The sequence below is a fragment of the Carlito syrichta genome, unplaced genomic scaffold, assembly GCF_000164805.1.
Source record: "Carlito syrichta isolate Samal-C Ts95f unplaced genomic scaffold, Tarsius_syrichta-2.0.1 Scaffold304234, whole genome shotgun sequence".
NCBI classification, from domain to species: Eukaryota; Metazoa; Chordata; class Mammalia; order Primates; family Tarsiidae; genus Carlito; species Carlito syrichta.
In genome coordinates, this window is record NW_007248330.1 from 149,439 (window position 1) to 160,210 (window position 10,772).

A 10,772-nucleotide genomic window follows, 5' to 3' on the forward strand; every position below is an offset into this window, starting at 1 on the left:
GGCATGCGGTACCACGCCCGGCTGATTTTTTTTGATTTATTGTAGAAATGAGGTCTCACTGCCCAGGCGGGTCTCGAACCCGCGGGCTCAGACAATCCACTCACCTCAGCCTCCCAAAGGCGCAGGATTACAGGCTGAGCCACCGAGCCCAGCTCCAACAAGGATTTTTAAAAAGATGAAATGGCTCATCAACACAGGGTATACAACTTCATTAACAGTCAGGAAAATTAAAACCACAAGGAAATACTACTATACACACACCTACCAGATTGGCAAAAAATTAAAAATACAGTATCAAGTACTAACAAGGATGTGGAGCAATGAAAAGTCTAATACATTGGTGGAAGTGCAACTACTTCTGAAAACAATTTAGCGTTATATAGTAAAGGAAAAGGTATACACGCTCTTTGACCCAATAGTTTGTATGTAGTTAAATAAAAACTTCCTCCGAGTAGAGAAAAGAGGCTGGAGACTGACTTAATCACCAATGACCAATTGTTTAGTCAACCATGACTAGGTAAGAAGGCCTACATAAAAACCCAAAAGGACAGGGTTCAGTGAACTTCTGGGCGGTGAACATGAGGAGGTGCTGGGAAGGTGATGCACCTGGCGAGGGTGTGGACATGCATGTCCCTTCCCACATTCCTTGCCCTATGTATCTCCTCCATCTGACTGCTCCTGCGTTGTATCTTTTTTTTTTTAATTTACTTTTTTCTTTTTTATTTTAAAGATGTGGGGTAATATCTTCTTATAGTAAATCAGTAATATAGAAAATAAACTGTTTTTGAGTTCTGTTTACTGTTCTAGTAAATAATCAAACCCAACAAGGAGGCTGTAGGAAGCTCAAGATTCCATTTGTAGTCAAGTTGAACAGATGTGAGTGACATGGGGATTCACCCCTTGTGATTGGAGTCTGCAGCACAGAGGGCTGGGGAGGGTCTTATAGGACCGAGTCCTTAACATATGGGGCCTGCACTAACTCCAGGCAGTTGGTATTAGAACTGAGTTAAACTGGCCGGGCTCGGTGGCTTAGCCTGTAATCCCAGCACTTTGGGAGGCCAAAGTGAGTGGATTGCCTGAGCCCGCAGGTTCAAGACCTGCCTGGGCAACTTGACGAGACCTCATCTCTACAACAAATCAAAAATTAGCCGGGTGTGATAGCGTGCGCCTGTAGTTCCAGCTACTTGGAAGGCTGAGGCAGAAGGATTGCCGGAGCCCAGCAGGTCAAGGCTGTGGTGGCCGGGAGCGGCCACTGCACTCCAGTCTGGGTGACAGAGTGAGACTCCAACTTAAAAAAATAAAAAAAGAACTGAGTTAAACTATAGGACACCCAGTTGTTATCTGCTGGAGAACTGGATTGAACTATTGAGGAAAAAACCCACCACATATTTGGTGACAGTGAAGTATTGTATGGATAGAGAGCAATGAGGAAACAGGATTTCCTTTAAGGTGGTACACACATACAATGAAATATTATTCAGCCTTTAAAAAGAAGGAAATCCTGTAGCATGAGGCAACATGGATGAACATTGAAGACGTTAGGCTGAGTGAACTAAGTCAGTCAGAGGAGGCAAAAACTGCATGATTCTCATAGAAGCAGAGAGTAGAATAGTGGTTGCCAGGGGCAGAGAGATTCAGGAAACAAGAAGTTGCTAACCAAGGGGGATAATGTGTAGGTAATGCAAAAGGAATATTTTCGAGAGATATACTGTGCAACACTGTGGTTATATGATATTGCACACATAAGACACTTCAGAGGCTAGATCAGTTAGCAGGGTCATAAGTGTTCTTACCACAATATAAGTTACAACAAAACAAAACAGTAGAATAGAACTACAGTATAATCATACAATGGAGTGTTTTACAGCAATAAAAAATTTATTAAAACTTTACTTTAAAGTTGTAAAGATTATTTTTAAAAATCTTTAAATATTCTATCTAAATATGAAAGAATCTCACAATGTTAAGCCAAACAAGAAACACACAGAATACATATGGTATCATCCCATTTATAGAATTCAAAACCAGTCAAAACTAAACTGTGTATTTATAGAGGCATAGATAGAGGTAAACTATAACGACAAGAAAATTATCACAAAAATCAAGAGAATAGTCATCTCTAGTGTAGGAGGTATGATGAGGAAGGTACACGTCTAGGGTACTTCATTCATGTTCTATTTCTTGATCTGGATGATGGTTATGTATAAATATGATTTTATAATTAGTCTTTACATTTACTATTTATACAATATAATTTTAGTGTATAATTAAACTTTATAATATTTTATAACTATCCTTTTTTTTTGAGTGTGGGAGCTTCTCTGTCCTCTCAATAAATCTGGTTTTCTCACTAAAAAAAATAAAAATGAAAAGAAAAAAGCAAAGCACTAAATCATGAATACATTATGTAGTTATAGCTACCTAAGAAATCTGTATTGCTTAATCCGGCTAGCTAATTTTGTACCTAAAATTTTGAATGAACTCATGAAAAATAAAAGTAGCTGACGTGTCTGAAAGATGGAATTATGACTGCAAATTTTTTTCCAAGTTTCTTTTTTTTCTTTTTTAATAGAGACAAGGTCTTGCTATGTTGTCCAGGCTAGTCTTGAACTCCTGGGTTCAAGGGATCCTCCTGTGTCAGTCTCCCAAAGTTGGCATAAGACACTGCACCTAGCATAATTGTAATTTTTTTGATGTTGAGAATGTTTCAATAAAATACAGGAATTTTTAAACAAAGTAAACTCAATAGTTCCTTGTCATTCTAGAGGACTAAGTCCATATGTTATAACTCTAAGATCTTCTGCACTCTGACTTTGATGTGTATTTTTCTTTTCTTTTTGAGATGAAATCTCACTCTGTCGCCCAGGTTAGAGTGCAGTGGCACACTCACGGCTCACTGCAACCTCTACCTCTTGGGCTCAAGTCATCCTTCTGCCTCAGCCTCCTGAGCAGCTGGGGCTAGAGGCACATGCCACCATGTCTGGCTAATTAAAAAAATTTTTTTGTAGAGACAAGGTCTTGCTATGTTGCCTAAGCTGGCCTTGAACTCCTGGGCACAAGCAATCCTCCCGTCTCGGTCTCTCAAAGTGCTAGGATTACAGGCATGAGCAACCACACGCAGCTGATACGTATTTTTCATTCAGCTAGTATTTACTCAGTGACTATTCTGTGCCAGGCCTCATGATAGACACTGAAGTACAGGGATGAGCAAGACATAATTACTGCTTTCAAGGAGCTTCTAGACTAGGAAGCAGAAAATAGGTATGTCAACAAACAATTATAGTGCAATGAGATAAGTCTGACAATGAAGTCTTTTCTTAAATGTCTATGGACTCTCAGATGAAGGAAAAACAGAAAAACCATGGCAAAGCTTTTCAAATAACACAGACTTGAATCTTGAACAAATAAATGAAACTTCCAGACAGGACTCAGGTTGTAAAGAAAAGTAGTCTATGCACTATTTGTACAAAGGCTGAGGCAAAACAGATTGCTAGAAGGCCTCAGGTATCAACCTAAGGAGTTTAGAGTTTATGCTATAGGTAAGGGAAAAGGCCTCAAATTTCAGCACTAAATTTCCAGGATTATTTAGCAATCACCTTGGATTTCTTTGTTCTATTCTTTCTTCTCTTAAAAGAAATATAGGCTGGGTTCAGTAGCTCAACCTGTAATCCCAGCACTTTGGGAGGCCGAGGCGAGTGGACTGCCTGAGCCCGCATGTTTGAGACCAGCCTGGGCAACTTGATGAGACCTCGTCCCTACAATAAAATAAAAAATAGTCGGGTGTGGTAGCGCGCTTCTGTAGTTCCGGCTACTTGGAAGGCTGAGGTAGAAGGATCGCTGGAGCCCAAAAGGTCGATGCTTGGATGGCCGTGAGCATGCGTGCCACTGCCCTCCAGCCTGGGCAAAGGAGTGAGACTTCAACTCAAAAAAAAAAAAAAGAAACACACACACATAAAGGGTGGGCGCAGTGGCTCACACCTGTAATCCCAACATTTTGGGAGGGATAAATATATATATAAATTCAAAGATCTAGATCTTTTAACTTCAAATATTTCAAACATAGATAAAAATACAGAAAATAGAATGCTATCCATGCACCTAACTACATTTAAGAAGTTAAATTCAGTCCTATTTCTCTCTCTTAAAGGCATAAAACACTGAAAATCCCATTAATTCCCTTTAGCTCTTCTCCAGCGCCCCTAGGTAATACCAGCTCTCCTACAGTGAATATGGAGAATTTTCCTGCATATTGTTCTTTTACTACACATCTAACACTATGGTCTTTGTATAATTTTTTTAACTCTTGGTTTTCTCATCAGTCAAATGAAGGCAATAGCTCTCTCCATATTACTGTTAGGGTTGTAAATTATATGTATAAGGTGCCTATCATGGTGACAGGCATTGAAAGTGACACAAGACCCACAAATTTCATTTCCTCCTAGTAAACTAGAAGCTACTTTCGGACAGTATAGCAGCTCAGCTAACAAAATGTTGATTCAATTTAATTCTACTTACTATTCCTTAAACAGACACTTTTGCCTCTCCCTTCTCCACTGTCTGATCTCTCACCCAGTCTCTCCCATTCATACCCTTTAATCTTGACAGTGGCACAGGAATGCTATGTATCTACACTGATGGCACCAGGAGCAGTCAGGCACCTGCTCCATCCCACCCATTAGGTGCCTAAAGCTGTGTGACCTAAGGGCAGATGATGGTATGGGGGAAAACCTTGATGCTTTGGGGTCAGGCAGCTCTCAGATCAAATCCTGTCTCTAGCACTTAATCACCAAGTGCTGTTTCAGCACAGAGACAATCTCGGTGCTTCAATTTCTCCATGTCTAAAATGTGGACAATTTCACTCTCTTCTCTGGGAAATGATAACTATGGACTGGGTACCCTTTGAAGCACTTATTGCATATATAAAGTCGTTTAGTCCTAACATAGACTCCAGGAAGTAAAATAAATCCACTTCCCCCAAATGACACGAAAACCAGGGCACTTAGTATTTATGTGGGGAGAGCACCGAGCCAGTATGTGAAAAAGCCAGAATTCGAACCCAGGCAATCTGCTGCAGTTTTGCTGTCTGTTTTTTGTTTTGCTGGAGCTCGGCACGGCCACCGCAACTTCCACCTGCTGGGCTCAGGTGATCTTTCTGTTCAGCCTTCCAAGTAGCTGGAACCACAGGCACGCGCTACCATGCCCGGTTAGAGATTTTTTTTTTTTTTTTAATTGTACAGACGAGGTTTCACCAAGTTGCTCAGACTGGTCTCGAACCCCTGAGCTCGGCAATCCTCTCGACTCGGCCTCCCAAAGAGCTGGGATTACAGACTTGAGTTACTGCGCCCGGCCCACTTGGTTTTGCTGGGGTAATGTGAAGTTACAGTGGTAAGATAATGAGTGCCAGGTACTTGGCACACAGTAGACACTCAAAAACAATAGTGGCCTGGCTCATGATTGTGGAAGGCCATAGAAAAAGTACAAAGTGCTTCGATTTTCCTTCAGGAGAGAAATGGAGGTAGTGCCAGAGGTCTCGGCTGAGACTAAGCGGTGACTGCTCTGTGCCAGGCATCATGTTAGGGACTGGAATACATGAGCAAGAACATAATAGGTTCTAGCCCCGCTCTGCCATCGACGCCCCTGACGACTCTGGCACAGTTCTCCCCTATCCCGGGCCTCAGTTTCTCCATCTGGGAACGTATTTGTGTCTCTGTTCTCCTTTCAAGATGCTCGCCAGACGAGAGACTCAGCGAGCCTAGGCGAACCGGGGCGGGCAACGGAGGAACCCCACGCTGGGCCCGGCCGCCGGGAGCAGGGTCAAGTCAAGGTTGACAGGCCGGGTAGCTCTGCGCGCTGCACTCACCTCTCACGCACACTACAAGTCGGCGGAACCAGGATCCAAACCCGCGCGCCGCAACCACCACCCAGGTGCCGAGCGCGAGCTAACTTCGCGCCGGAAGCCAACAGATTCCGATTGGCCGAGTTCCTGAGGCAGCCGACCAATACCGACGCTCTCTGACACTTGTTCCCGCCCCTTCAGGTTGCTGGGGCCGGGTCGCCGTACGGCGCTGGGAGGGGCACGTATTCCCAAAGCCCAATCAGAGCCCGGAAAGGAAGGTCAGGTGACTACTTCCACTCCGGGACTTCCGGCGCTGTTTGGGTCTTTGTTTTTGGTGTATTTCTCAGCGTTAGTAAATGCCTTAAATGACACTAGCTGCGGGAACATGAGCTATGGTGAGGATGAAAGACCCCGAAGCTTGAGGGGAGCTGAGACTTGCCAGTTCCTCCAGGCCAGGCCAAGTCTCTGCGCCCCCGACGCTTGGCTCCGACAGTTTCTCTCTTCGAGACTTTGTTGGTCTCTCCACTCCCGCACAACGCTGGCCTCTAAACCTAACCCGTATTCCTTTACGGGAGCAGATACAAATTGTCATTGACAGGAGGAAAGGTTACGCAAACTCAGATGCTTCCGGGAACTTCTGCAATACCTGAGAAGCCATACTTCGGTCACATTCGATTGTTGCCACGCAGAAACGTGGGCCCCGTAATGTCAGATCTTTCTTTACTTTCCTTCCTTCCTCTCTTCCCTCTCTTCTTCCTTTCCGTCCTCCCTCCCTTTCTGCTTTCCTGTCTTTTAAAAAAATACTGAAAATCGACTCCTGTTTTATTTGGGGCTTTTTTTGGTTTGTGAAATCTGCCGAGTTTTCAAATGTTGGAAACACAAAACGCTGCCACGCATAAAACACATCGTTGTTAAGTTACTCCTCATGCTACCTTTCTCTACAGGAAAAAGCAAAAACAGAGTGAATTAAGCCGATTTTTAATAGCAAAATGTCTAGGAAGAAGCGAGATAGAAACAACGTAAAGGTATGAGCAATCTACCAAAAAAGCCGCTAACACAGGCTCAAATGGCAGCACCACAGTGATAAGCGAGATACTAACAACTCAATGAGGGGTGACCATTCACCTGAACTTACCTGTGTCTCACACTGCCTTAACTCTCCTATTGCCTTTTTTATTTTATTTTTATTTTGAGTCTCATTCTGTCGTCCAGGCTTGATTGCAGTGGCACACTCAATGGCCACCGCAGCCTCGACCTGTTGGGCTCAGGCAATCTTTCCACCTCAGCCTTCCAAGTAGCTGGAAGTATAGGCACGCGCCACTAACCCCAGCTTTTTTTTTTTTTTTTTTTTTACCATTTATTGTAGAGGCCAGGTCTTGCCAAGTTGCCCAGGCTGGTCTCGAACCCCTGGATTCAGAAAATCCTCTCGCCTGCGCCTCCCAAAGTGCTGGGATTACAGATGTGAGCCACCGTGCCTGCTTCCTATTGCTTTTATCTTCACTGTACTTCAATGTTGTGCCCTTCTCCAGTGCCAGCCATTGTGCTAGGTCTTGTGGAACTCATTCATGAAGTGCATATTCTGTAGAAGGGGAGGACAGGTACACTAATAGTGTCGATCAAGTGATAAGAATATTGATTTGTTATGGGAGCACCCAGAAGGGATATAAGCATAGATTTATTTGGTATGATTTTGGAGGCAAAGGCCAGTAAACTGGAAAGACTATAAGGCACCTTTGAGGAAATGTCATGAAAATAGAAATTAGGGAGAGATGATACATGAGAGGAAATGGCACCAAATCCAAGTTTACTCTTCACCTTAAAGCTAAATGGAAACTGTTGGAAGTCCTTTATTGGTTTCAGTGGGAAAGGCAGGGCAGGGAAGGGAACGAGTTTAGTATTGGCTAGTTTGAATAATTCTGCAGACTTCGGGGCACAGAGGCTGTCCCTGGTTGTCTGATACCTAGCACTGGGTTAATTTAGGCAGGGGAAATATTGGCTTGGTGTGTGAGGGTTAGGTAAAGGAGGTAGTTAGAGGTATAAACTTGGGACTAGTTGGAGGATACGTAATATTTCAGCACCCACAAAATCAAGATCATAGGGAGATGGCTGTTGGTTTGGTCCTTTGATTAAAGGATGCCAAATAGACAAATACAGAATCTAAGAAAAACACGGAACAGTCCCTCTCCACCCTGGTGCATTTTCCAAGTGGCCAATTCCCAGTCCATATGTGGCCTCACCTACATGTGTTTGGCATAAAATAGCAGCTTTCAGGCATGAAAGCACCAAAAAAACGGAGACGACAAAAATACCACCTTTTGCAATAGACATCTGTCATTTTGGCCTGTGTAGGACATTATACTTACAGCGCCTTCAGGTGAGCTACCATTCCTAACTCTCAGTCTTGGAGACTCACGGCCATATGGGACTGCCTTCTCGAGCTTAGGGTTCCAGTGCTGGACACGTGACTTGATTCTGGCCAATCAGCACATGCCATTGGTTTGGCCTTGGTGATTGGTTCAAGGATGAGCCTATGACTCCAGCTAGCCCAATGAGAACCCTCCCCAGTACGTTCCCTAGAATTTACTGGGAATGTGGGAACTAGGTGTGACCTTTCTGTTGGGATTATCAAACTGTTAGGATGTCTCCCTGGAACTGGGACTGGAAGGGAGTACCAAGTGATAGAGGGTCGGGGAAACTGCCTTAGAATAAAGTCACTGTAGAGGAGAGAGTAGGCAAGAGAGGGAAAGAAATTGAATTCTGATGTAATTGTTTGAAGCCCTGGACCCTGTGGTGCTGTCAGCCACGTCCTGGACTTTTCAGTTACATGAGCCAATTAATTCCCTCTCATACTTAAAAAAGAAAAAAAAAAGCAATGTGCAAAACTGGGCATAGTATGCCCCTGTCAGAGTAGAAAAGAGGGGGAAAATAATGTTAATACGTATCAGCTTGCATATTCATCAAAAGTTTTCTAATAACTAGGAAGCTAATAATCATAGATACCTGTTGGGGGATAAGAACCGCATAGACGGAGGAAAGAGTTATAGAAAGACTTTATTGTATGCCCGTTAATATTTTTTGACATTAGAACATGTGAGAATGTTACCTTTACATAACATTAAATACAGACTTTTAATGAGACCTAGGGGTTGCAATGGTATGTTAATAAGGCTTAGGAAGAACAAATCCTATTATATAAAATACATTGAACTTTCAAAGTACTGTGCTACTGAGATAAGTATATTTACACTCCCAACCAATCAGGAGCAAAGTAAACAAAGAACGTTGTTCAGAGGCCAGGTAGGTGGAGAAAGATCTTAATTAAACTTAAAGTTATGTACAGTCTGCCTTTTGTTATGTTTTCTAAAAAGATGCAAGAAGCTGTCTGAATTAGTCTATGGTGACTACAAAGTTCTTCCCAGAATATACAGTGTTATTTACATGGAACTTATGCTTCTGAGTAAGATACAGTAGGTATCAGTAGGTGGTCGTCATTCCTACTGCAACAACTAGAAAAACAAACAAAAGCACACAAAAAAGAATAAATTATACAAATCCTTTTTTTTTTGAGTTGGAGTCTCACTCTGTCGCCCAGACTGGAGTGCAGTGGCTGCTCCCGGCCACCACAACCTCGACCTGCTGGGCTCCAGCGATCCTTCCGCCTCAGCCTTCCGAGTAGGCGGAATTACAGTCATGTGCTACCACGCCCGGCTGATTTTTTGATTTATTGTAGAGATGAGGTCTCGCTGCCCAGGCAGGTCTCGAACCCGCGGGCTCAGGCAATCCACTCACCTCAGCCTCCCAAAGGCGTGGGATTACAGGCTGAGCCACCGAGCCCAGCTTATTTTTTTTTTTTTTGAGTTGGAGTCTCACTCTGTCACCCAGACTGGAGTGCTGTGGCATGCTCCCGGCCACTGCAGCCTCGGCCTGCTGGGCTCCGGCGATCCTTCCACCTCAGCCTTCCAAGTAGCTGGAACTACAGGCGCACGCTACCACGCCCGGCTAATTTTTTGATTTATTGTAGAGATGAGGGCTCACCAAGTTGCCCAGGCAGGTCTCAAACCTGTGGGCTCAGGCAATCCACTCACCTCAGCCTCCCAAAGTGGGGGATTACAGGCTGAGCCACCGAGCCCGGCTACAAATCCTATTTTTAATGACACCAGATTGCAGTGGGAGCAGAGAACGAAGAGTCCATTCTAGGTGAACTGGAATTGTTGGTCATTTTTTTTTTTACCCTGGGAGCATTTGCCAAGTCTGGGCATAGGCTGAAGATTGGGCTTGGTTTATGGTGAACTTTTGTGGTAGCTTAGGCAATCATTACAGACTAGAAGCCTGGGGTATGATGCTCTTTCCTGTGAGATATTTGCTGAGTGCTGGTCTAAACTGGGGTTGGAGAACTGAGTTTGGGGTCTGGCCTGGAAGGGCAGAGTAAGAACTGCAGTCTCTTAGTATTTGGAAGATGAGCCCCCTAGTAGGGAGGGGACTGCAACACACATGACAGGTCTCATCTTCAAGATCACTAAAAACGGAGGTGGACTGAACCAAACTAGGGCTGCAACTCACTGGAACTCAGCTCAATTCCTATTGTATTGAGATATCATTCCTTGAAACTACATTGTCTAACAAAATAACAGGGCAAATCCCCAGGGGAAAAATTTGATCAACTTCACCATCTTAAGTTCTTTTATATACAATATTTGGCATACAATACAAAAAATTACAAATCATAGAAAAAGGCAGATATGGTAGGCCGAATAATGGCCTCCAAATATATCCATATTTTAATCCCTTGAACCTGTGAATGTGTTACCTTACAGTAAAAGGGACTTTGTGGTTGTGATTAAATGAAGGACCTTGAGAGGGGAAATTATCCTGACTTATTTGGGTAGTTCCCAATATAATCACAAGTGTCATTATAAAGGGAAGCCAGGCAGATCAG

At 43.6% G+C, this 10,772-nt stretch overlaps 1 protein-coding gene across 2 annotated transcripts in view; it reads right to left on the reverse strand.

Moving 5' to 3' along the window:
• Positions 1–5,967, reverse strand: part of BLM (Bloom syndrome RecQ like helicase) — a 96,185-nt gene extending 90,218 nt beyond the window's left edge. For both annotated transcript variants that reach the window (XM_008059517.2, XM_008059516.1), the window contains exon 1: positions 5,861–5,967. The gene's annotated coding sequence lies outside the window, so the exon portion shown is untranslated. The remainder of the gene's footprint in view (positions 1–5,860) is intronic.
• Between the last annotated feature and the right edge of the window lie 4,805 nt (positions 5,968–10,772).